General features: G+C 40.8%; 1 protein-coding gene across 6 annotated transcripts in view; it reads right to left on the bottom strand.

Annotated features, from left to right (window-relative positions):
- The window catches only part of HDH (histidinol dehydrogenase), a 36,256-nt gene extending 16,278 nt beyond the window's left edge, over positions 1–19,978 (bottom strand). Inside the window, exons 1-2 of one of the 6 annotated variants that reach the window (XM_089165898.1) lie at positions 19,897–19,942; positions 19,451–19,521 (exon numbers count right to left, since the gene is read on the bottom strand). The gene's annotated coding sequence lies outside the window, so the exon portion shown is untranslated. The other 5 variants (XM_089165893.1, XM_089165892.1, XM_089165897.1 and 2 more) reach the window with 5 other exon arrangements.
- Positions 19,979–25,418: the final 5,440 nt, after the last annotated feature.

Here is a 25,418-nt window from a genome sequence, read left to right as displayed (position 1 = left end):
TGCACTTGTTCCTTGAACCGTTGGTTTTTGATGAACTCCAAATGCCTCATCCCGAGGGTCTTCCCAAGCTTCCAGTGGTTGAGGATCCTAATCCCGTGGACTTCATAGACTCTCCCTCCCCGAAGAAGAGCCCTCTCCTACGCCCACTCCTGAGCTTCAGATTGAAGATGATGGGACCCCAGGCAATACTATCCTTGATATTGCTGCCCCTTCTAATGCCGCCCCTCTTGCTGATCAATCCACTAAGCCAGTGCCTTCCCCAAGCTAGTCTTGAATTTTTTTTCTTTTTATACTCTTTTTCTTTATTCGGGACTTTTTATGTCATGAACTTTTTGTAAACCGGCCTTGATCCCGACCATCTTTTTATGAATGAAATTTCTTTTGATCTTTGATTGATCATAAATGGTTTTCTTGTTTTCTTGTGGGTGACTTAACATGTAAGGCTTAATATACAAACACATGGTCTTGGATGTCTCCCGATTGCTATAAAGACGGCATTCACAGGAACCCTTTCTTATAAATGGTTGTGAGCATGTCCGATTAATCATTCGGTCCTAGTGGTCGGGACATATCCTAGATATTTGAGACCCCATATTGTAAATGATATTATAGTGATCAGGATTACGCCAGGGAGATTGTACGTTGAAGTATGTTGAGTCCTCGAATGAGGCGCTAAAAGATGTGACCAAGATTGTACCCAGGATGTAATACGTAGAAGTTCGTTAAATCCTCAAGAGAGGTGCAAAAAAAATGTGACCGAGATTATACACGGGACGTAGTACGTGGAAGTATGTTAAGTCCTCAAGAGAGGTGCAAAAAAGATGTGATCGGGATTATTCCCGGGACGTAGTACATAGAAGCATGGTGGGACATCTCGTGAGATCTCGGCGAGATCTCGCGAGACATCTCGCTTTTTGTGAGTGGCGAGACGAGATCTCTAGCGAGATGGCAGATCTCGCCCATCTCGCGAGATCTCACTAACGATCCCATTTCCCACACTTTAGGGGCTTTTTAAAGCCCCTGTCTCGCTCGAGAGAGGCATATCTCGCCTCTCTCTCTCCTCTATCTCGCTGGAAGCATCATTTTGGCCGGAAAACTCGATTTTTTGCCGGAATTTGGCTGGAATTTGTTGGGGATTCAACATAGCAACATCATCAACTCATCTACAACAACAAATTCAAGCATATTTGTAGTGATTCAAGCCTATTTCAAGGGATCTTCAAGAAATGTAAGACTTTCCCCCAAATTTGATTTTTTTCAAATACAAGGTTCTACAATGATTGTATGAGTGTGGTATAAATATATGTTGATGATCAAGCTTTGATCTACACTTTCATGGAAAAAAATTTAATTTTCTGTTATTATTATTTTTTTTAATTTTCGTATTTAAAAAATATATTATCTAAAAAATTAAAATCAAAGATTATAAATAAATACTTATGATATGAATGTGATTATTATTTATGTTTAACTTCATTTAGAGGGCTACAATCTCATGTATTAATATTTTGATTATCATGCTTGCTGTATTTATTTTTTATTTTTATTTAAATAATTAAATAAAATAATTATGAAAAATAATATTTTATTAAAAATTTATCTTCTTTTTTTTTTAAATGATGCTTATATTATGTAGTTATTTTAACAATACAAACATGTCTTATTGAGCATTGTATATATGTTATCTTAGAACAAAGTGTGTGTTTTGTTGTTTTATAAATTATTTTTATAAAAAATAATATGTTATTAAAAATTTATCTGTTTTTTTTTTTTAAATGATGCTCATATTATGTAGTTTATTTTAAAAATACAAACATGTTTGTTTGAGCACTGTATATATGTTAGATTAGAACAAAGTGTGTGTTTTGTTGTTTTATAAATTGTTTTTACATGTTTTTATGTATCTAAAAATTATTCTAATGATTATTTGGGAACATTCATGTATGTATTTCAGACTTTCAGTGCTGTACATTTGAATATTAAATGGCAACTAGTAGGAGTGGCAGCACTGGTAGTGGGACTCAGGACATTGCTTGGCAACATGGGGATCCACTGACTGCTGACAAGAAAAAATCCCGATGCAAGTATTGCCTCAAGACTTTGAACTCTGGTGGTTCAACCAGATTAAAGCAACATTTGGCTGGTGGTTATAAAGATGTTTCCAAGTGTCCCAAGGTTCCTTATGAAGTGCAAAAAGCAATTGCAGCAACTTTAAGGGGAGGGAAACAAAAAAAGGACGAGATGGCACAAAAGCAAAGGGAATTTGAGGATACAGTGCTATCTAGACCTATTCTTGATGTTGATGAGGAGTCAAGCGACGATGAAGAGAGGAGGAGGGTTATGGGTATTGAGTCACGAGCTGAATGGAGACAGATGAAGGCTGCAATGGAAGCTAGCAGACAGTCCTTACATGCTGAGAGTGTGAGGCAATATGAACAGACAAGGGGAGCAAGTGGTTCGGGGTCAGGGGCATCCATGCCACCTAGACATAGTTTTCAGGGAACTGAGACTGAGAGGACCGAAAGGAGGAGGAAGACTAGACATTATGATTCCACATTTGACCAAGACCCCTCCCTCTTCAACCAACAAGACATCTATCAAAGAAGCATTCCATATATGTTTGCTGGAGGTAGAGAAGGCAGTAGGGAGGAGGAAGCTAGGATGGCGATCAGCAAATTCATGCTTTACAACAACATTGCACCCAATGTAGCCAAAACACCATACTATCAGGGGATGATCAATGCAGTTGCTAGGGCAAGTGTAGGGGTTAAAGGCCAAAGTGGTTGGGAAGTAATGAATAAATATTTACCCAAGGTAAAGCAGGAGGTGGATGAATACATTGGTTCATTAAAGGAAAAGTGGAGTACATATGGTGTTATTGTGATGGTTGATGGATGGACTGGTCCTACTAGACAGTCCATCATTAGTTTCATGGCAAGCTGTAATGGAAAGACAGCCTTCCTTAAGTCAGTGGATGCCTCAGATAAGATCAAAGATGCTGACTACCTTTACAAGCTTCTTAGGGAGGTGGTCTTCGAGTTAGGGCCAAAGAATGTTGTCCAAATTGTCACAAATAATGGTGCTAACTTCAAAAAAGCTGGAGAAATGTTGATGAGGAAGAAGAGCAGCAGGATCCACCTCTTTTGGACACCATGTGCAGCTCATTCGATTAATCTTATGTTGAAGGACTTGGGGAAAAAAAAGTCAATCAATATTGTGGTTGAGAGGGCTAAGAGGGTTAGTAATTTTATTTATAACCATGGTTATGTGCTGAAGATGATGAGGAACCACTGTAAAGGTGATCTAGTCAGACCTGGATTGACTAGATTCGCCACCAACTATGTAGCTCTGAAAAGCTTCCAGAAGAAAGTGGTGGGTCTTCGGCACATGTTTGCAAGTGAGGAGTGGTTTGGTTGGTGTGGATCTAGCCATCCTGATGCAGTACTAGCCCAACAAACCATTGCTGATGATTCCTTTTGGAGGCAATTGAAGAGGACACTAGGCATTATAGAGCCTATTGTGTTTGTTTTAAGGATGGTGGATTCGGAGAAGAAGCCCACAATGCCCCACATATATGCTGCCCTTCAGCAAATGAAAGAGTTGGTTAGAGCTGCTGCCCCTAGCACCTTCAAATCCTACGAGAGGATCATCGATAATAGATGGGAGATGCACTTAATGCATCCTTTGCACTTGGCTGGTGAGTCACTTTTAAGTCTTTAAGTTTTTATTGTATACTTTAATTTACATTCTTTATTTGTTATAACTTATAATTTATAAACAAGTAAACAACCAAATCACTAAGTCACTAACCAAATTTTTTATTTCCACAATGCAAGCTTACTACCTCAACCCAAAGTACCATTACAAGAATGATCTGGGGCTTGATGTACGGTTGATGACTGCGGTGCAAGAGGTGGTGGAGAAGCTTGTGTCAAATCCCGTCATGCAAGGGACAATTAATGGAGAGGTGAGAACTTATTCAATTGTTTCTTCAACTTCTTGCATTAGTGCATTAAGCATATACATAATACAATAATTGAAGAATTGGTGTACAGATCAGGGAGTTCAGGGATGCCTCTGGGAGTTTTGGAAAGCCTTTTGCAGTTGCAACTAGGCAAAAAACTGATCCTGGTAAATAGTCCACTACTCTATAAGTTATTAAGTCTATAAGTCTATAGACTATAACTCTATAAATGATAACTGATAAGTTATATAAATATAAAGATTTACTTGCCTAATGCATTCTTATTTTTGGTTATGCAGCTGACTGGTGGGTGCTATATGGAACTATTGCGCCAAATCTTAGGGACATAGCAATTAAAGTACTCTCACAAACTTGCTCATCCTCTGGTTGCGAGAGAAACTGGAGCACCTTCTCGCTCATCCATAGTAAGGTACGGAACAAATTGGGGAGTAAGAGGCTCGAGGACTTAGTGTATGTGCATTACAACATGAGATTGAGAGTAGGGCACATACAAGATGATATAGATGACGACAATCGTGAACCGATTGAGTTGACTGATGTATTCCACGAGGCCCCCCGCAGAAGATGAGGAAGATGATGTCATATATCAGTGGGTTAGGGATCTAGGTGGCCCAGTGCTAGATGGGCCAAGAGGGCAGCCGGATCCTACCATTGCTGCTGCTATGGGCCCAGATGTTGTGGCTGAGCACGTATCTTCTGATGAGGGTCAGGCTGCTGCAGTGGCATCAGAAGGACGACCAACTGTACCATTTGAGGAGCCACCTGATCGACTTGAAACAACTGAGGTGACAACTAGTAATGGGGATTCAGATGATGCCGATGATACCAGAGGGCCAAGTGGCCCAAGTCAACCATCGAGTTCGAGTCATGGAGGCAGTCAGGATGGTTGTGTTTCTGGTGGAAGTCAGCATCAACAAAGGGAGTCACCTCCACCAGGTCCGAGTCATCCGACACATGCGACCCACAATTCCCCTATCTCTCAGACTTATGCTAGGAGTAGGAAGAGCATATCAAACCAGGGGCAGGGGCAACCAAATGATGATGCGAGCATGCATGATCTTGAATTCAACATGGGAAGCATGAGCCTAAATCATGGTCAGAGTGATTCACAACAGCAGAGTTTGAACAGTTGGCAGTCATCGGGGTACCAATACAGGGATCACTCCACAGGGTCAGGTTACAGTGGGTATTCTTCTTATGGAGGTCATACTATTCCTCAAGACCCTGCACCTGGAGAGTACACATATGGGAGTGAAGGTGGGTTGTTAACTGAGTGGTTTAGAAACCCCTACCCAGATACTCAACAACAATATGACAACAACAACAACAACAATGGCTCTTTCACCCACCCACAATTGACGGTTATCGCAGAGTGCTATTCCTCCAGAGATTCGACATGGAGACATATCAGTTCCAAATAAACCGATATGTGACATACTTCAATGATGGATTGACTTGGGAGTCATATGTGGCCACCGTTCATAATCAATTGATGCAAAATGCTGAGTGATACTCATACAGTCATACTCTTAGTCTTAGTCTTGTAAGTTGTAAGTTGTAAGTTGTAATTTTGAGTTTTGACATTCTTAGTCTTAGACTCTTAGTCTTGTAAGTTGTAAGTTGTAATCTTCTTAATTCTTATGGTTATAAAATTTTTAAGACATTTAAGTATTTAACAATTTATTACTTTGAATCTTTGATAGTTTGAACTTTGATCACTTGTTGGCTTGAATACTTGATGTGTAATGTTATTGTATTTGATACTTGATAGTTGATACTTGATAGTTGATAAATGATAACTCATTAACTTGAATTACTTGATATCTTTACATTACAATATTACATGTTGTCTCTGTCTCTCGACTCTCTAAGACTCTAAGAGACTAAGACTCTAAGTCTCTAACCTTGCATTTCACAGAATTTCGGTTTTACACATAGGATCAACTTAGGAGACATAGTTAGGGCTTATTTTCTCACAAATATAAGGTCACTAATGTGTTCAAAAGTCCTTAAATTGGCTAAATACCAAGTTTCAGCCCAACCAGAGCCCTAAAACCCACCGAGATGGGCCATCGAGACTACCGCCATGTTTTTGGTAGATCTCGACCGAGATGGCGAGATCTCACTCGAGAGCGAGATCTCCCACCATGCATAGAAGTACGTCAATCCCTTAATAGAGGTGCAAAAAAATGTGACCGGGATCATACCCGGGACATAGTCCTCAAGTGAGGTGCAAAAGGAAGTGACTAGGATTATACCTGGGACGTAGTATGTGGAAGTACGTTAAGTCCTCAATAGAGGTGCAAAGAAATGTGATTAGGATCATCCCCAGGACATAGTCCTCAAGTGAGGTGCAAAAGGACCCGTGGTAGGGCTCGTAGGAGTTTTAATTTATGAATGTAAGACTTGTACAATTATCGGTAGAATTTCCACAAATTGGTGGAGTTCCATGATCAATCAATTGACTTTCCTATCCCAGGCTCCTTTAGGCGATACACTCCCGGTTTTGTGTCTTTGTCAACAATGTAAGGCCCTTCCTTTTCTTGGTTTCTTGGGTCCAGAGCCCCAATCCTTTGTAGCACAAGGTCTCCCGACCTGTATCTTCGGATCTTCACCCGGGAGTTGTAATATTCGCCACTCTCTCTTGGTACCTTTGATTCCTGTAGTTGGCCATGTCACGAACTTCTTCTAAGAAAGTGAGATTGGCCTTGAGTCCTTGCTCATTTTCCTTCTCCGCATAGGTTTGGTACCTCATTAACCCAGCCAAGACCTCGACCGAGGCTAGGGCTTCTGTTCCGTAGGCCAGGCGGAATGGTGTTTCACCAGTTGGAGTTCTGGTGGACATTCGATATGACCACAGGATGCTCGGGAGCTCCTCTACCCATATGGCCCAGCTGTCTTCCAACCTCTTTTTATCCCATCCAACAATGTTCGGTTCGTGACTTCTACTTGTCCGTTACTTTGTGGGTATGCTACCGATGAGTATCGGTGTTCAATATGGTATCTCTCACAGAACGCCCCAAACCCAAAGCCTTCAAAATGCTTGCCATTGTTGGTTACAAACTCGGGGTATCCCGAACCAGTAGATGACTTTGTCTTCAAAAAACTTCTCCATTTTCTTCTCTGTGATGGAGACCAGGGGTTCTGCTTCTACCCACTTTATAAAGTAGTTTGTAGCTATGACAAGATACTCCTGACCCCTTGTGGCTTTAGGCAATTTTCTGACTAAGTCCATCCCCCATATAGTAAAAGGGGTCAGGCATAAAATCAGGGACAGTGGCACGACAGATCCTCTCGAGACAGTGGCATGTTTCTGACATTACTCACATTTGCAGACATACTCAAGGGCGTCCTGCTACAAGGGCATACTTGGCTCAAGATGGACTGATGCAGTTTAAGAGGGGTTCAGAAAATGAGCATCTGAACAGTTGGTCATCTAAGATGGTGAACCTTGTTGCTCGGATTCTGATTTTTCTGGCCTCCTTTTGGTCGGTCGGGAGTTGGTTGTCCCTTAAGTAGGACATGATCGGATCCATCCAACTGGGCTCTTGCCCGACTTCCATGATTTCGGTCTCTTGTATGCTCGGGCTGGTGAGTTCTTCTATGTAAACTATTGAGTCGAGTGTTTTGTATTTGGTTGTAGACATCCGGGACAACTCGTCGGCCACTTCATTTTCCTTTCGGGGGATTTGTTTGAAAATGACCCACTCGAACTCTGCCCTGTATTGCTCCACCTTCGCGAGGTACTTAGCCATCTGGCCATCTTTTGTGTCATATTCTCCTTTGATTTGATTTACGACCAACTGAGAGTCGCTTCTTGTTTCCAAGTCCCGAGCTCTCAAAGCCCTAGCAACTCAGAGGCCAGCCAGGACCGCCTCATACTCGGCTTTGCTGTTGGAGACCTTGAAGTTAAACCTTAAAAGCGTAGCTAACCTTGAAGCCATTCGGGCTCATCAGGGTTAATCCCGCCCCCGAACCCGAGTTACTACTTGAACCGTCTACATGTAATAACCATAGTTCATCGGGATCGTCGTTGTTCATTGTTTGAGGAAGATTGTTTTCCACAACGAAATCAGCTAGTACTTGGGCTTTTATGGCTGTCATTGGCTTGAATTCAATTTTGTACTCACTTAGCTCGACTACCCACCCAACCAGTCTCCTGGCCATGTCCGGTTTATGCAAGATCTTCTTGAGCAAGAAGTTGATCAACACGATGATCGGGTGTGCTTGGAAATTGAGCCTTAGCTTTCGCGAGGCTACTAGTAAGGCCAACGCTTGCTTGTCAAAGTCCGGGTACCTTGTCTCTGCATCGATGAGTACATGGCTCACATAATAAACCGGGTTTTGAGTGGTATTTCCTTTGATCAAGACTGCGCTTAGTGCGACCGGGGAGATGGCCAGGTGAAAGGTGAGATTCTCCCCGGAGTAGGTCAGGCCAATACTGGAGTCGTCCCGAGCGACCTCTTGAGCTCTTTAAAGGCTTGCTAGCATTCTTCGGTCCATATGCCTTCTCCCCGACCTAATATGGCTTTTAGTGCATTGAAGAATAAGTTGCATTTTCCCCCAGCTCGAGATATGAAGTAGTTTAGTGCGGCTACTCTTCTAGTCAGAAATTGGACGTCTTTTACCGTTCTCAGGGGTTGCATATCTACTAATGTCTTATTTTTTCGGGGCTCACTTCGATTCCCCATTGAGATACCATGAAACCGAGGAACTTCCCGGAAGATACCCGACTACACACTTGTCCGGATTCAACCGCCTCCAGTAGGTTCGTAATACGTCGAATGCTTCTTCCAAGTATGCCAAGTGTTTTACCTCGGCCAAGCTTTTCACGAGCATGTCATCAACGTAAACTTCCATATTTCTCCTGATTTGTTCTTTCAAGATTTTGTTTACGGCTCTCTGGTAGGTGGCCCCAACATTTTTTAACCCGAATGGCATTACCCAGTTGAAATAGCTTTCCCGATCTATCATGGACGAAATGTGCTTCTCATCGTCTCGATCCATTAGTATTTGGTTATATCTGGAGTATGCGTCCATGAAGCTAAGAACTTCATGGCCGGCAGTTGCGTCGATGAGCAGACTCCTGGGTAATGGGTAGTAGTCTTTCAGGCAAGCTTTGTTGAGGTCCGTGTAATCGACGCACATCCTCCACTTCCCATTTTCCTTCTCAACCATTACCACGTTTGCTAACCAGGTCGGGCACTTAATTGGCTCAAGGAAGCCTGATCATTCTAATTTATCCACTTCTACTCTGATTGCCTTATGCTTTTCCAAGGAAAAAATTCCGTTTTTTTTGGATGACTGGGATTGCATCCTTCTGAATCCATAACTTGTGTTCAGCTACCCTCCTATCAATCCCAACCATATCGTCTGCCGACCAAGCGAAGATGTATGAATTATCCAGTTAGAATTCAGTCAACTCTTTCTTGAAGGGTTCAAGCTGCTCCAACCTGATCATCGTCCCGTGGTCCGGGTGATCCGGGTGTAGTTGGATCCTCTCTAGTTTCTCCACCAATTCAGCCCTCTACATGTTGTCCTCGTCCCAATTGTCTCGGATTTCGACGGTTAGAGCACTTCCCGATCTCTCGGACCTCCGTTTCTGCTTCAAGTAATTAACATAACATTGTCAGGACGTGGACTAGTCGGATTTGCACTCCCCTACTCCAGACTCGGTCAAGAATTTGAGTTTCATGTGCCTGGGCGAGACCACTGCTTCTAACATATTGAGTGTTGGCCGCCCGAGTATCACGTCATTTGTGAGGGATGTTGGAAACCTTGAGATATTTATTTTTGTTTGTAGACCATTTCTCAGATAACTGATTCTATTCTAATGAAAAAATTGTTGAGAATCATCCAAAGAATCATAATTTCTATAAATCATGTATGAGTAAAGCATTAGCATGATACTTAAAAGAATCTGATTTTTCTAAAACAAAAAAATTGAAATTCAAGAATAGCGATTCTTGAGCTAAGAACCGTCACGTCAAATGCAGTTCAGATTGTGTCTCTCTCCTATGTCCCTTAAATTTCTCTATCAATTCAAAGAAATCTCTTATTTCAAGTTGTTTATAAATTCTTAGAATTTTTTAATTAAGAATCACAAATCTTTTACTTTGTTTCATGAAAATATCAAATCATATATAAGTTAAATTTATTATCAATGCCACAAAACATGTATATAAAATAATATGACAAAGTAACTTCATATGTAGCAAAGGAAATTCATTTTAAAATATTTATCTTTAGATGGGAAGCAGAATAACATATGCTACAAAGACTTCAAGCCTCTTCCGACACCTATATTAGTAGGAATTATGAAACAGAATAAAAGATGCTACAAGTTGAAGAACATACAACCCCCTAATAGTCCACAAAACTAGACTACGAAGGTCATATTAGGCAGCCATATACATTTAAAAAAGGACTACTATTCTAGGTGTAACCCAAAGAAGTCTAAATTAGGACACATACAATGATCCAAATATGCCACCCGAGTTAAACTACTTTGTCTCCTAAGTGGGGCCACTTTGCGTGTCTTCTTTTTACAATGACTAATTAATTAATTGACATATTAAAAATAATTTATCTTAGTAGTTATCAGAGAAATGTGGCTTCAAGGGTTCTTTCAGATAGAAAGCCAACCGTCTAGTCCTATCTCGTGCTAGATCGTTCAAAGTTTTTCCATCTCTAGGTACCGTTTCAGTACTTAAAACAAGAGCATTATCTCCTCTCTCCATATATATAGAGCTTGTGCAACTCTACGTGTGGACCCAAAAGACAGTGATGTAACCTCAGGTCAGGGGACAGTCTTCGAGATCCTCTTTTAGAGAACCAGGGGTCATTAGGGTTTAAAGCTTGCTGTTTTAGATCTGACATTTTGATGGATGGCAGCTTATATTTGCTCAATTATACCCTGCCACTAGAGGGTTTGATCTCTAAACGCTGTGACTAGGGTTTCCAGGGTTTATGCGATTGTTAGGGTTGAGAGGGTAGGGTAACATAGTTCTGCCAGGCTGTTTCAAGGGCTAGGAAGTAGGAGAACAAGGCTCAAATCTGATTCTGTGAATTACAGTTTCATATTTTATCCTCAAAGTATGGGGTTTAAATTTTTAGAATTTTCTTCAAGTTTTAGGGTTCCTAGGTGTTATTAGGGTTAGAGGAAGAAATGAATGATTCCAGTCAGGGGTTTGTGATAAAAATGTTGGACTGAAACCATCGCACAAAATTCGGTCGGAACTGTCAAAATTTCGACCAAAATTTTGCACTTTTGGAACCTCGAAACGAAACTATGGGGGATCAAAAAAAGTCCCAAGTTTCGATCGAAATTGTCGAATTTTCATCGAAACCTCGAAATTTCAAGGTTGGGTCAAAACCTGAGTCGAACCGGCTGAACCAGCCAGTTCACTTTTATAAAATCCCTTTTATCGCACGAAACTCTGCGTTTGCAAAGTTTAGAGCGCAATACCAAGTCCCAAGCAGCAAGTTTCGACTCCATTTCTTCCCCATTTTTTGACGTTCTTTGCATGTTTTTGGATCATTTCAAACATTTTTAAGAACTCCTTTGTTGATTTTGGCCCTTCTTAGTGGATTATTTCAAGTGTTTCCAAGCTTTGTTGCAAGGTAACCTAAGTTTCCCCAATTTTTTTGTTTTTTTTCCTTTCTTCCATGGTCAAATGGTGTTGGATTGTTTTGAATTCTTTTTTCCATATTCTCTAGTAGGAGATTTACAAGTGGTTGTTGTTGGATTTGATCTTTGAAGTGTTCTACTATTTTTTTTATTTTTCTAATTTTAAAAAATACCGTAAAATTTACATTTTTTCCATTGTTTGATGCTCAAACGATGTTGGATTAAGTTGAACTTATTATGTGTTGTCTTTGATAAGTAGATTACAAATGTCATTGATTGAATCTGATTTTTGAAGTGTTCTACTATTTTTTTTATTTTTCTGATTTTAAAAAATACCTAAAAATTTACATTTTTCTATTTGTTTCATGCTCAAACAATGTTGGATTGAGTTGAAATTATTATGTGTTGTCTCAACATATATGGGCTGTAGTGGAGATGATGAAGGAGATGGTTGGGAAGGTATTTCCTAAGGGCAACTAGAAATTCCTTGATATCATCTAGGAGAGGTGGAAGAGGCAATTGCAACATCAATTGCATTTGGCTAGTGAGTTGAAAGTTATTAAATTTTCCAAATTATTATTTAATAGTTAATACTTATTATGTTGTGGTGTAGTTTCTTACCATCTCATTTGTTAGCATGTTTGATAGCCTATTATTTGAATCCTATGTACCATAACAGTAAAGAACTTAGGATGAGGACAAACTTGATCTGGACAGTCCAGCAAGTAGTGGAAAGGTTGGAACCGAATCCAGCAAAACAAGCATTAATTAATAATGAGGTAAGATTGTAACTTATGAATTGTGTGATGACTAATAGTCTAGTACTTAAGATAATTACTTGTTTTTTATACTGACATTGTAATTATTTATTGTAGTTGAAGGCTTTTAGAGATGTTATTGGTAGCTTCGGTAGTTCAATGGCTATTCAGACTCGGGAAAACACTACTCCTGGTTAGTCACTTAGTCTAAGTCTTAGATACTCAACTTTAGTTTTTTATACACTTAATTTTAACGTTATTAATTGGGTTGGTTACGTTTCTTGCAGCTAAGTGGTGGCTGCAATATGGGTTAGACTCGAAGTACTTGATTAATATTGCAGTTAAAGTGCTCTCCCACATCTTCTGCCACCGGCTGCGAGCATAACTGGAGCACATTCAATTTGATGCATTCTAAGAGGCGAAACCATTTGGGGGTGAAGTGCCTAGAGGATCTTGTATATGTTCACTATAATATGAGGTTGAGAGAGGAGCACATTAAGCTAAGTCAAGATGGAGAAAATGGGGACAAGATTGAGTTGGGTAGCATCTTTGCCATTGATGATGATGATGATGGGTACGAGAGTCACTGTTGGACGAGGCGGGAGGTTGACCCAGCAATCAAATTGCACAAGAGATGGGAGCTAATGTGGATGAGTTCTTGGCCACAGATGGGAGAGTGCACACTGAGCCTAGCCATCCCTTTGTACCACACCCCGGTGCATCCAGTGTCAGTGAGGATAATATTGTGTGGTCAGATGATGATGACGTTGTTGCTTAGCCACCTGCTACTCAAGCACAAGATGATGATGATGATGATGATGTGATGATAATGATGAGATGGTGACGTTGAACTTGGTAGCGGGAATGCCAGTGGGAGTGATGAGGAGGATGATGATGATGATGGAGGACCTAGTGATCAAGATTCAGTTGATCCTAGGGAGAGACCACCACCTCCAGAGCCAGCAAAAACCCCCATCTAAGAGTCAAGGACAAGGAGGATCACTGAGGTTCACAGGGGAGACTCAGTTCAGCCACACTACCCAGCATCTCGAGGTCATACTTCCACCTACAACCAAAAGGGGAAAGGGAAGCAACATAGACATCGGTATAAGGATGACACCTCATCCTACAAGTTTCCCACGGATGTGAATAGCTTGGCAAGCTCCATGGGATCTATGAGTCTAAATGAGTCAAGAGGCTCCACGGTCGGATATTGGATACCGGCAGCAACAGATCCCCACTTCTACAAGAGTGGTATGGAGAGTGTTGCATCTTCTTATGGGGCTTACGGCCATGCATCTTATGGTCATGGGTTTCCTAAGGACTATGGGAGACATAGACTAGTGGAACAGACTAGGATGTATTATCCAACGTCTTAAGGAGGACGGTATACTTGCACAGGGGTGCAACTTATATGAATTTTAACTCAAAAGGCACAGACGTTTATGGAGCACATCTTTGGCGTGCAACCACAACCACTACCCCTAAGGCTAAATCAGGACTTCCCTATCCATACTGTGTATTCCCTTAGATTGGATATCTTATGCATGTTGATGACCAGACCTATCGAGCTGCAGTTGTCAATTAGCTCGACAACCATAGGCATCACATGTCATGGGATGTCTATATCCGTTGGTCAAAGGAGAGGATGTCACAGGCATAGCACTACTCAAGTCACGGGATGGATCCACCAAGGCACTCCTCTTAGCACTGAGTTAGTGAATTGTACTTCCCTTTTATTTTTATTGTTAGTTATAATGTATTTGATGTTTTGAATTACTTTGATGTTTCGAATTGAACTTAGAAGTTAGAAGTTATATATTGAATGTTATGTACTTAAATAGTTAAATTTATTCCTTATTTCTTGGTCAACTCTACATTAATATTATATACTTTGAATAACATATCTACATTGACTTTTTTAGCAAAATGTATGTGCCAATGTGTTCTTTATATTCTAATTAGCTTAAATACAGAATCTCACCCCAAAATACTCACTAAAACCTGTCAAAACTTGCACAAAAAAATCCCAAGTTTCCACGAAATTTCCCAGGTTTCCACATAAGTTTCCCATTTTCATCTGGTCTGAACTTGAGTTTCCCTCAAATTTTTTTCAATGACTGAAACTGAATCTATAATTGTTTTTCTATAAATCAGATTCAGTCCTGGGGTCAGGGTTCTGATGGAGGTCAAGGGGGAGGCGTGATTCTAGGGTTTAGAAGCTAGGGGTTGGGGCTGGTGCTTAGGTCAAAGGTCAGATAGGGTGAGAAGGAGTTATGTCCAAGAGGAAATGGGGTTTGGAGGGGGAATTAGTGTGCTGCAGAGAGGTGGAACGGGGGGTTGAGAGAGATGGAGAAGAGATGGGAGATGAGATGAAGAAGGGGTGGGAGCTTTGCTTAATTGATGTTTGTTGAAGGGGATTGAAGAATTGTTGAAGAAGATCACTGATTAGAGGCTCTTCAATGTCTGCTGCAGGCTTTAGAGAAGAAAAAGATAATCTGGAATCTGCAGAAAACTCAGAGTCATGGGAACTCCTCCTTGGAAGCCCAAAACTCCATCTCTTCCTACAATACAATATTTATTCAATAATTCATGAACTGATTTTACATGGGGGGGCTCTATTTATAGCCTTACATTGAAGGAAAATTAAACTAGGACTCGACAAATAAAAGACAACTTAGGACTAAACAAGGAAGACCTACTTGGGCTCAACTAAGGAATCCTATTTGGATTATAATTCCCTAGTACGAACTACAAAGGAAAAGGACTCTTAAATAAGAGTTCCTAAACAAATACAACTTGCTAATGAACTTTAAAAAGGAATCATACTTGCAATTAGGTTCCACTAGGACTCCTAACGGAACAAAGACTATTTCATAACTTGCTACAACGACTCTTGAACAAAACAAAATTAGATATGGACTCCTAAAATTAAGGAGAATCAAACTAGACAACTTTGACCTCAAGGGAAAGTCGAAAAATGACCAAACTACTGCTAGAGTAATTCGGCCAGCTCTTGGTGCCGCATGCTGAATTTCGGCCTCAAATATAAAGTGCCCTATGGTTGCCAATCTTGGTTATATCAGACAGTCTTGCCAATCCTAATTGGACTAGCTTTTTTTCTGTCAAAGTGAATATGATGTAACCAGCAGTACAATTGGGGTTCAGAACCCTGTTGTTCTAGGTCAAATCTTAGTGGACAGCAGCTAATAATGCTTCAATACACACAGGGAGCCCTGTCGCTCAGTTTGCTTGGGTTCCCAACTCTTCAATCTAGGTGTGGATAGGTCAAGGGTTATGTTTACAATAGGTTTAGGTGTGAAAACTTAGAAAAAATATTCTGTTTAAACAATCTGCAATTGCAGAATTTTTCCAAGAAAAAGTAAGCCTCCTAATGTGTTTGGGATTCTTAGTTAGGGTTAAGGTTTGGATCAAACATTGGGTACAGGTGGGGATGCTAGTCCTAAAAGGGTTTAGGCTTTGGGTTAAGGTTGAGTAGATATTGGGTTTCTATTAGGTTTAGGGTTTTAGTTTTTCAAGGAAGAAAATGAAGAGCAGGAAAACTCTGCAACTTCAAGGAATGGGCTGGTTAGGGTTTTAGAGATAAGAGAAGAGAGAGAGAGAGGAGAGGTGTGTAATCCTATGGGCAGGGTGATAGGGGGAAGGGTGAAGGTCTTCTAAGGTTTTAATTGGGATTCGCGTGCTACTGCCATAGGGAAGAAGAAGGGAGGGAAAGAAAGGTCTGCAATTAGGGATGTGGGTTGGGAATGGGGTGGGGAATCATACTTACTTGTAGTGAGTGGACCAGTTCACTCTAAGCTGCTGTAGGGGAGATTAAAAGCCTGCAGCAGGGTATGGAAGTTGAAGAAGAATATGAAACAATTGCAGGAATCTCACATACTCAGTCATGGGGATCCCTCTCGGAACCAACGACTCCAATTCTCCTTCAATGCTTTGCAATTTTATTACAACAAGAAGCCTTGTCCCAACTAAATGGGGTCAGCTACATGGATTCATGTGTTTCAATCAACTCTGTTTGAGGCCATGGTAGATACAAGCCTAAGCTATGCGTATCTTTTCCCACCACTTCTCTTAAGGTTCCCTTACATTTGCCCCTAGCTCTTCTAATTCCTTCAATCCAAATTAAATCCCTTCAATCCAGATTAAATCACTTCTATGTACAGGGGCATATACAAACATCAATTAAACGTGGTCGTAACACCTCAAACGACTTTCTCATAGCTTATCACTTATAGAAGCTACATCCAAACCAATTCTAATATAATCATTTATTATCTTATCTTTCCTAGTTTTGCCACTCATCCATCTTAGTATCCTCATTTCTACTACATTGAATTTATCTATATGATTTACCCAAAAAAAAGTTTATTTATATGATGCTTTTCAATAGCCCAACACTCAACACCATACATCATAGCTGGTCAAACAGACGATCTTACAGAATTTTCTCCTTTGAGCTTTAAAGGAATATACTGATCAAACAAGACCTCGGACACACTTCTCCACTTCATCCACCCTATTTTAAATTTTTTGGGAAACATCATCCTATATATCACATTTTTTTAATGATTGAACCAAAGCACCTAAAATAATCACTTTAAGGAACCTTTTTATTATCAAGTTTCACCACGTCATCCTCCATTCGATCATGACCAAAGTTATAAACTAGATATTCTTTCTTTGTTCTTCTTAGTTTAAAGTCTTTTGATTCCAAAGATGCTCTTTATGATTCTTACTTGGTATTAACCCTACTTATGTCATGTCTATTAACACAATATCATCAGCAAAAAGCATACACCAAGAAACATTATTTTGAATGTCTTTGGTTAATTCATCCATTATAAGTGCAAATAAATATGGGCTTAAAGCTCATCTTCAATGTAGCCCAATAGTAACTGGGAATTTACTACCTTATCCCCTAACTATTCTTACACTTGTTACTGAAACATCATGCATATCATTAGCTATATCTTCATATTTACTTGCAACAATTATTTTCTTTATTACTTGCCAAATTAACGATCTAGGGACTCCATCATAAGCTTTTTCTAAGTCAATAAATACTATATGAAGATCTTTCCTACACTCTCTATACCTTTCCCTAAGTCTCCTAACAAGGTAAATAGCTTCCATTGTAGATTTTCATGGCATAAAACCAAATTGGTTCTCTATAATTATGGATATTCGTCTTAAACTAGTTTCAATTACTCTCTCCCATAATTTCATAGTATTGACTCATCTTAGTTTAATGCCTCTATAGCTATTACACTTTGAATATCTACTTTAGTGTTGTAAATTGGAACCAGGATGCTTCTCCTCTATTCATCTGGCATTTTCCTTGCACCTATAATCTTATTAAACAATTTGATCAACCAAGCTAGCCCATAGGTTCCTAGGCTCTTCCCTACTTCAACTAGGATTTCATTGGGACCTTATGCCTTGCCTACTTTCATCCTCCTAGAGTTTCTTTCACTTCAAAGATCAAAATTCTCTATATATATGTTTGAAGATTAGTGCCATGGTGAATGGTGTAATCATCCAAATCACAGATACCTAAAGCATACTCGTTTAATAGACTAGAGAAATAGATTTCCCCGCTCTTCTTAATGTCCACATCATGTACTAGTGCTTTACCATCTTCACTTTCAAAACATCTAACATGGTCTAGATCTTACTCTTCTTGTCCCTTATTTTAGTTATCTTACATATAGATTTTTTCCTTCCTTCATGCCCAGCCTATTATATAATTCTTTATACTTCTTCTCCCTTGTTTTTTTTCACAATTTTCTTAGCTGCATTTGTGACCAACTTACACCTTTACAAATCCTCTACATCCTTAGCCCTTTGCCATGTCTTAAAACTAACTTTCTTATTCTTAATGGCTGCTTAAACCTCACCATTCCCCCCCACCACCACCACCAAGTCTCTCTATAAGAAGGGAGCTTTTCTTTTGATTTACCTATGACACATTTAGCCACATTCCCCAATGCTTTGCAATTTTATTATCCAATCTAATTTGATTACAAGGTATACGGGCCTTCTTATAGCTCATTACATTGAAAGAATGCAACTAGGACTCTTATCTAATTAAGAAACATACTTGGATTGAAACTAGGGAATCCACCTTGGATTGAGATTTCCTTTATAAGTTAACAACTTAGTAAAAAAGCTATAAAGGAATCTTTAAGAGATCTCCTAGTCAAAAATAACTTGCAAAAATAAATAACTAATTTCCAAAAGGAATCCTACATAAAAATTGGATTCTAATTGGGACTCCAACTCAAACAAGGACTCTAACCACTAGTCCAATTGAAAAACAAAAAGTAAATAAGGGGTGGGAAAAAAACCATAATGCCCTTCTGAGGGTTTGGCCAGCTTCTTGGTGCACCTATTGGGCTTGGTTTTTGGTTTAAACTTTCATGGGCTTGGTGTGGGCTGAACCTGGCTACATCAAAATAAGTAATAAAAAAAATAGAAGAATATAGATTCAATCAAGAGCACTCAGTACTAAAAAAAATCAGAAGCAGCAATTTCAAAGGTTGCTTTAGCATGATAAGCAGACAACAAGAAGCACCAGATTTCAAAGGTTTTTTTCACCTTGGATTGAAGAACAACCCTAAAGATTCCCTTGGATCAAACCAAATAGATGAATAACTAAGATGGGGGAACAAGAAGTCTTCAACGATCAATCAATATCAACATAAGAAAATTAGGAAAATAAGCAACTATTAGCTGAAAGAGTCTACTTGAAGTCCAGAGACAAATCCAACATTCTACTCTACTGGGTAACTGTAACCCATAAAGTTAGGATCATGGATGATGGAAAATCAAAACTAAAGCTTGAAAAAGAAAACTGAAGGATCTGAATTTGAATGTTGCAAACCAATCAACAGAGTAGAGTCATTGCACAACGGGAGAACTAGAAAATTTGTTTGGATGTTGATATTTTAAACGCAGGCTTAATTGCATCAGATACTTTCAGCACTAAAGAGCTATAAGATTAGATATATGGAGGAAAGTTTCAAAGAAAAAACAAAAACAGATACTAAATCCTACCAAATAAGCTGGAGAATTTGTAAGATTGGCTCTGAATCCTAGGGTTCACTTCCCTTTGATTGAAGTACCACCTAACGAAAAAAAAAAAGCTCTGATGAAACAAAAGGCAGATAGAACATTCATATCAGATTTTCTTATCTACTCCACATAAAGGATCCGTAAGGATGATGAAACAACGTTATTATTATTTGACTGCCATTTGAAATGGAGATTTGATCGAAACGAAAACTTTGAAAAAAGAAAATTACAATGAAATCAGTTTTTCAGAGGGGTAGATTTGCTTATGGTAACAGGGATGGAGGACGAGTGGTGCTTCACGTTGTCGTGACCAACTAGGATTTCGTTCGACTTTACCTCCAACTAAATTCATAGCAAGCATTAAGGAGACGAGGAACAGGGGTTTCATGGAATGTAGTAAGAGAAAATCAGCGCCGTCGAAAGCTTACCGTGGAGGAAACGCCGGATTTGCAAAGCTTGAGGCCTTCACTTGAGTCTTCGCTCTGCGCGAACGCCGCATGTGGGTTTAACTTTTAAGGGGCTAAACCTAACCCGAACCGAACCAGCACATTATAACCCGAACCGGCTCGAATGAAAGCTTAATAGGCTGTGTTTGGGCTGAACAACCTCAGCTGGCACTGGTTTAGGGTGGTCCCGACCAGCCCATGTCTGGTCCATTAGCCCAAAACCAACCCGAACTAGTCGTTATAAATACATAAAATAAATTTAATTTAAATGTAAAAGACAGGAAAACCCTCAAGTATCCATTTGTTTTCCTTAATTGCTTTGAAATATGCAAACAATTAAGCCTGTCAAAGCCTTCGTCATTTGGAAGATGAGCTTCGTAAATATTTATCGAGTATATTACCATTTAAAATCTTTTAATGCGTTATTTTGATCCTGATATGGAGAGTTTATGATCTGACCGGGTTCATACCTTGTCCGACCCTCGACCCCGGTCGAGACGGAGAAAACCGAATCGCTCCCGAGCGAACAGGATCCAGAAGATGGCTTGCTGAAGAAGAAAGATTATTTGGCTGCAAGCGTGCCCTAGTCATACTTATGGATTAGGGTAATCACCCTGATGACAGCAGACTCAAACTGACGGCTGCGGATAATCATCATCAAAGGGATAACTATCGCATAACCTAACGGTTATCTCAGGAGTCCTCTACTAGCCCAAACTAGTAGAAGTCTATCGCTCAACGGATCTTATTGATAAGATCCAACGACTACCCGAAGAAGGCTCGAGTGCATCCAACGAAGGAGATTCGAAGGTACACTCTATATAAACCTCACTACCATACAAGGTGAGGGACGGATCAATCGATCAAAAAGAATACTATCTCGAGACTCGTGTTCAGATACATACCGATAGACCTAAACTATCGCCTCCGCTATCTAGATCACCTTTCCCGCTTCTTCATTCATTAGCTCGTGCTTCTAGCAGAGCCGTTTGTGATTAAGTTCATCAACCGACTTAGCCTTCGGAGGTGGACTCCGACCCCCGCGGTCGGGCCACATCCGACGCTTTGCTTTGCAGGACATCACGTGGAGATCCAAGAGCCGAGTAGATTTTGGATGCATCAATTGGCGCCGTCTGTGGGAACGACTTGAAAAAGCCATGGTGACTAGATCAGCAGCAGCCGCCGCACAACGCAATTCCGGTGTTCGGATACTGTGGTGAATAATCCAGATATTCCCAGAAAGCCAAAATCCTATCGAGGTGGATGATGGCCAGGGAGGACGTAATCCTCCTCCCCGATACAATCCAAGATCAATTGGATCGGGTAAAGATTCAACTCTTGGAGGTGAGCCAAGCACTCCGCTTGCTCACCGGACGAGTGGTTTTACCACAAGAACCCGATCAACACGATTCAGGGAGACGGCATTGCCACGTGACCAAAGAATGGCTGAAGACCGGAATGTTGATCGAATTTCCGTGAAGGAGACCGAGGACTTCGGAGGATTGATGATCAACCAAGGCGAGGCGATCGGTTCGACAGACCGCAAGAGAGTACAACTGATTCAAATACAAGGTTGGATACTGGGGTAAGAACTCACTCACCCACCGTCGAAGAACCGTTCGTGATGATCGAGCAGTTCGTGACGAGAGAAACGTCGTGAAGGACGGGCTGTTCGTGATGATCGAGTAGCACGTGATGATCGTGTTAATCGAGGTCGTGATCGTATTGCTGAAGATCACCCGACCCAGATTGGTCAAGAATTGGCCAACATCAATGAGAAGTTAGGGCAATTGGCTAAGGGAAGAATAATCGAGGATATTTACTCGGTCATTCGGAAGACTCCTTTTGCTGAGCCAATTGCGGGATATCGGTTTCCCCATAACTTCCGTTTGCCTACCTTCTCAACATTCGATGGCTCCGGAGATCCAACAGCTCACATCGGCTATTACCAACGGACCATGGCGTTGTGTAATTCGATGAAATTTTATGGTGGTTTTCGGTTCATCTCTAACCGGAGCGGCACAAAAGTGGTTTTCTAACCTCCCCTGGGAAGGATCATAAACTTTGACGAATTGGCGCGCCAATTCATAGGGCGATTCCAGAGTGGGATACGGGTCAAGAAACGGAAGAAACCTTGTTTACCGTCAAACAAGGAAAGAACGAATCGATCGAGAGTTTCGAAAAGATTCAACAAAGTGACGATGGTGATAGAAAACTTGGATGAACAGGTAGCCGTAACCGCTCTATTCACAGGACTCACAAATCGGAAACTCCCTGGAGTTATTACTACAGGATATACCCACGACTTATGCCGAGTTGGTACAGAGATGCCGAAGGTGCTGAAGTCATGGAGATTCTAGATGCGTGCCAAGGAGATAATAAAGTCTCCAATAAGGAACAAAAGGCCCTGAGCGTAAGTAGAAGCCAAAGAAGAATGTTCGTGATCGGGTTGGAAGATCCCAACCTTGGCGCCAAAGATCCCCCGGTAGAAGTGAGTACACTCCATTGAATGCTCCTCGGGCCGATATTCGAATATCCTCAAAAGAAAAATATTTTGAAGTGGCCGCCTAAAATCTTTTAAACAGAGGGATCAAAAGTATTGCGATTCAAAGGACTATGGTCATTACACTAATGAGTCGCATCCAGGGGATATTGAGAGATTGATATCTCGGGACACTGCCTTTGTTACGAGAAGGGAGGAGCCACTGGCCCCCTGCCCTAAAAGGAATCTTCGGTTAGTTGAACGATCAAGGAGGCCCCAAGTCAAAAAAGGCAAGGAGATGATTGAAGCTGCTACTCGATCACCGATCCTTACCATCTTCGGGGTCCAGAGCCCAAATCATTCCGGAGTTTAAAAACCAAATCCAAATTTGTTGAAGCCGAGAGGCCAGAAGCGGAAGAAGTGAATGGTGAAGATTCTATCACCTTTAGCGAAGAAGACGAAAGAGACGTTTGTCTACCTCATGATGATGCTATAGTCATCAAGGTAGAGATTGCACGGCAGAAGTGCATAGAGTTTTGATTGATACAGGGTCAGACCTAACTACGAAGTGTATCAAAAATTGAAGGTGGATCAAGACTTGATGAAACCTTCATCTACACACCTATATGGCTTTGCGGGGTCACTCAGAGAGCGGAAGGATCGGTTCAGTTGGATCTTTCCATTGGAAGTTTTCCCAAAGAAACAATGTCCGAATCAATTTTTGGTGGTTCAGAACTACCAGCCTATAATATGATTCTCGCGACCATCTTTATCCAAAATAGGTGCTATTGTTTCGACAAAGCACTGAAGATAAAATTCGACGATATGGGAATCGGTCAAGCCTCCCTCGACTGAAGATCTCTACAGTGTTATGTTGCCTATTTAGAAGACAAGGAGGGTCCGAGGAAGGTTACCGCCTCCCCATAGAAGTTCGAGATGATCGGGAAGAGACAGAGATGCAAAGGCCAACCAAGGAGAAACCGGAGCAAATCCAGGGTACCGAGGACGCGAAAAAGATTACTTATGTCGGGTCCGAACAGTGGAAGAGTTTAAAGATAAGTTGAAGTTATTTCTTCAACGGAATAAGGATGTATTCGCATGGTCCGTTGAGGACATGCCGGATCGACGGGCCATTGCGAGCACAAACTCGGATAGACCCTAAGGCGAAACCGGATAGTAAAAGAAGAAATTTTCTATTGAAAAGTATGAAGCCGTTGAACGAGTTGAAAAACTTAAGAATTCGGTTTCATAGAACCAATCGAGTGCCCAACTTGGTTGCCAACGTGGTGATGGTGAAAAAGAATGGGAAGTGGAGGATGTGTACAGATTAACGGATCTAAACAAAGCTTGCCCAAAAGATTGCTACCTGCTCGGATTGACCTCTTGAGAGATGCTATCGCTGGATATGAAACTTTAAGTTTCATGGATGCCTACTGGGTATAATCAGATCCTTATGAATAAGGAGGATGAGAAGTATACGGCTTTCATGACTGATCGTGAAAGCTATTATTACAAGGTCTGCCTTTGGGAAGAATGCGGAGCAACATATGAGGGCTCAACAGATTTAAAGAGATAGAAAGAATGTTGAAGATATGTTGAGACATGCGGTGAAAAGCTACGAAAGCAAATCACATTGGATTTGATCGAGGTTTTGATCGAGAAACATCAAATGAAGTTGAACCAAAAATGTGCCTTTGGAGTCTCCTGCAAATTCTTGGGTTCATGGTATCACAGAGGGGAATTGAGGCAAACGCCAAAATACAAGCTCGATTGATATGGAGGCTCCAAAACTGCTCGGGATGTACAATGTTTGACAGGAGAGTTGTGCCTTAAATCGATTTATCTCAGTCGAGAAAATGTTTGCCTTTCTTTAAGGCACTTAAAGACTGAAGGGGAAGGAAGCAAAGTGGATGAAGAGTGCGAAAGCTTTGAGGAATTAAAAGAAGCACTTGGACAACAATGTTGTCGGGCCGAGAAGGGGAAATATTACAGCTATATCTAGCGACATCCCTTTCGCGGTCGGGCGACTTGTTCGGGAGAAAGATAAGAAACAGTGGCCGATTTACTATGTAAGCCACGTGTTGCTAGATGCGGAGACGAGATATTCCAGATTGAGAAGGGCTGGCTCTCATGATGGCCGCCAGAAGCTAAGGCCATATTTTGAGCTCATCCAATTGAGGTATTTACAACTTTTCCTCTTAGTAAAGTTCTTAACAAACCTGATTTGTCCGGAAGGATGGTATCCTGGTCGGTTGAGCTAAGTGAGTTCCAAGTGAGCTTTAAGCCCAGGACTACAATCAAGGCTCGCATTAGCGACTTTGTAGTAGAAACTACTGCACTGGAACCCACCATTGAAGATCCCATTATACCAACCACTTGGGAGGTATATGTGGATGGTTCGAGTAATAAAGATGGAGCAAGGCTGGAATTCTATTAAAAAGTCCAGAGGATTTATTATTCGATATGCTTTGAGATTCGCATTTGATGCAAGTAATAACGAAGCGGAATATGAGGCCTCGTTAGCGGGACTTCGGTTGTCAAAGGCATTAGCTATTGCAGATGTTACTATTTATAGTGACTCTCGACTATAGTCAACCAAGTCCAGGGGAGTATGGCATTAAAGAACCACGCTTGCAAAAATATCGGGAGATAGTGTAGGCATTTGTAACCAATCCGGAATTTGAAGATATCTCAGATTTCGAGGAATGAAAATTCAGGGCGAGATGAGCTATCCCACTAGCCAATGTCAAGGAAAATAATCTAGACCCTTCGGTCTACATTGAAGAGGTAACTTTTCCAAGTTATCATGAGAAAGAAATTTCTTATATTGAAGCAGAACGTGCTGGATGGATCCAATAATTGAATATCTAAGAGATGACAAGTTACCCGAGGATCCAAGAGAGGCAAGGTTGATCAAGATTCGATAAGCTAGATTTGTCATTCGAATGGGAGACTATACAAAAGATCTTATGCTGGACCCCTTATGAGATGTATAGGCCGAAGGAGCAAAATGCTTTGGTGA

The sequence above is a fragment of the Hakea prostrata genome, chromosome 8, assembly GCF_041222555.1.
Source record: "Hakea prostrata isolate BN-2017 chromosome 8, UWA_Hpros_2, whole genome shotgun sequence".
In the NCBI taxonomy this organism is placed as follows: domain Eukaryota; kingdom Viridiplantae; phylum Streptophyta; class Magnoliopsida; order Proteales; family Proteaceae; genus Hakea; species Hakea prostrata.
The sequence above is the reverse complement of the archived record's forward strand: the minus strand, read 5'-3'. Positions and strand labels throughout refer to the sequence as shown.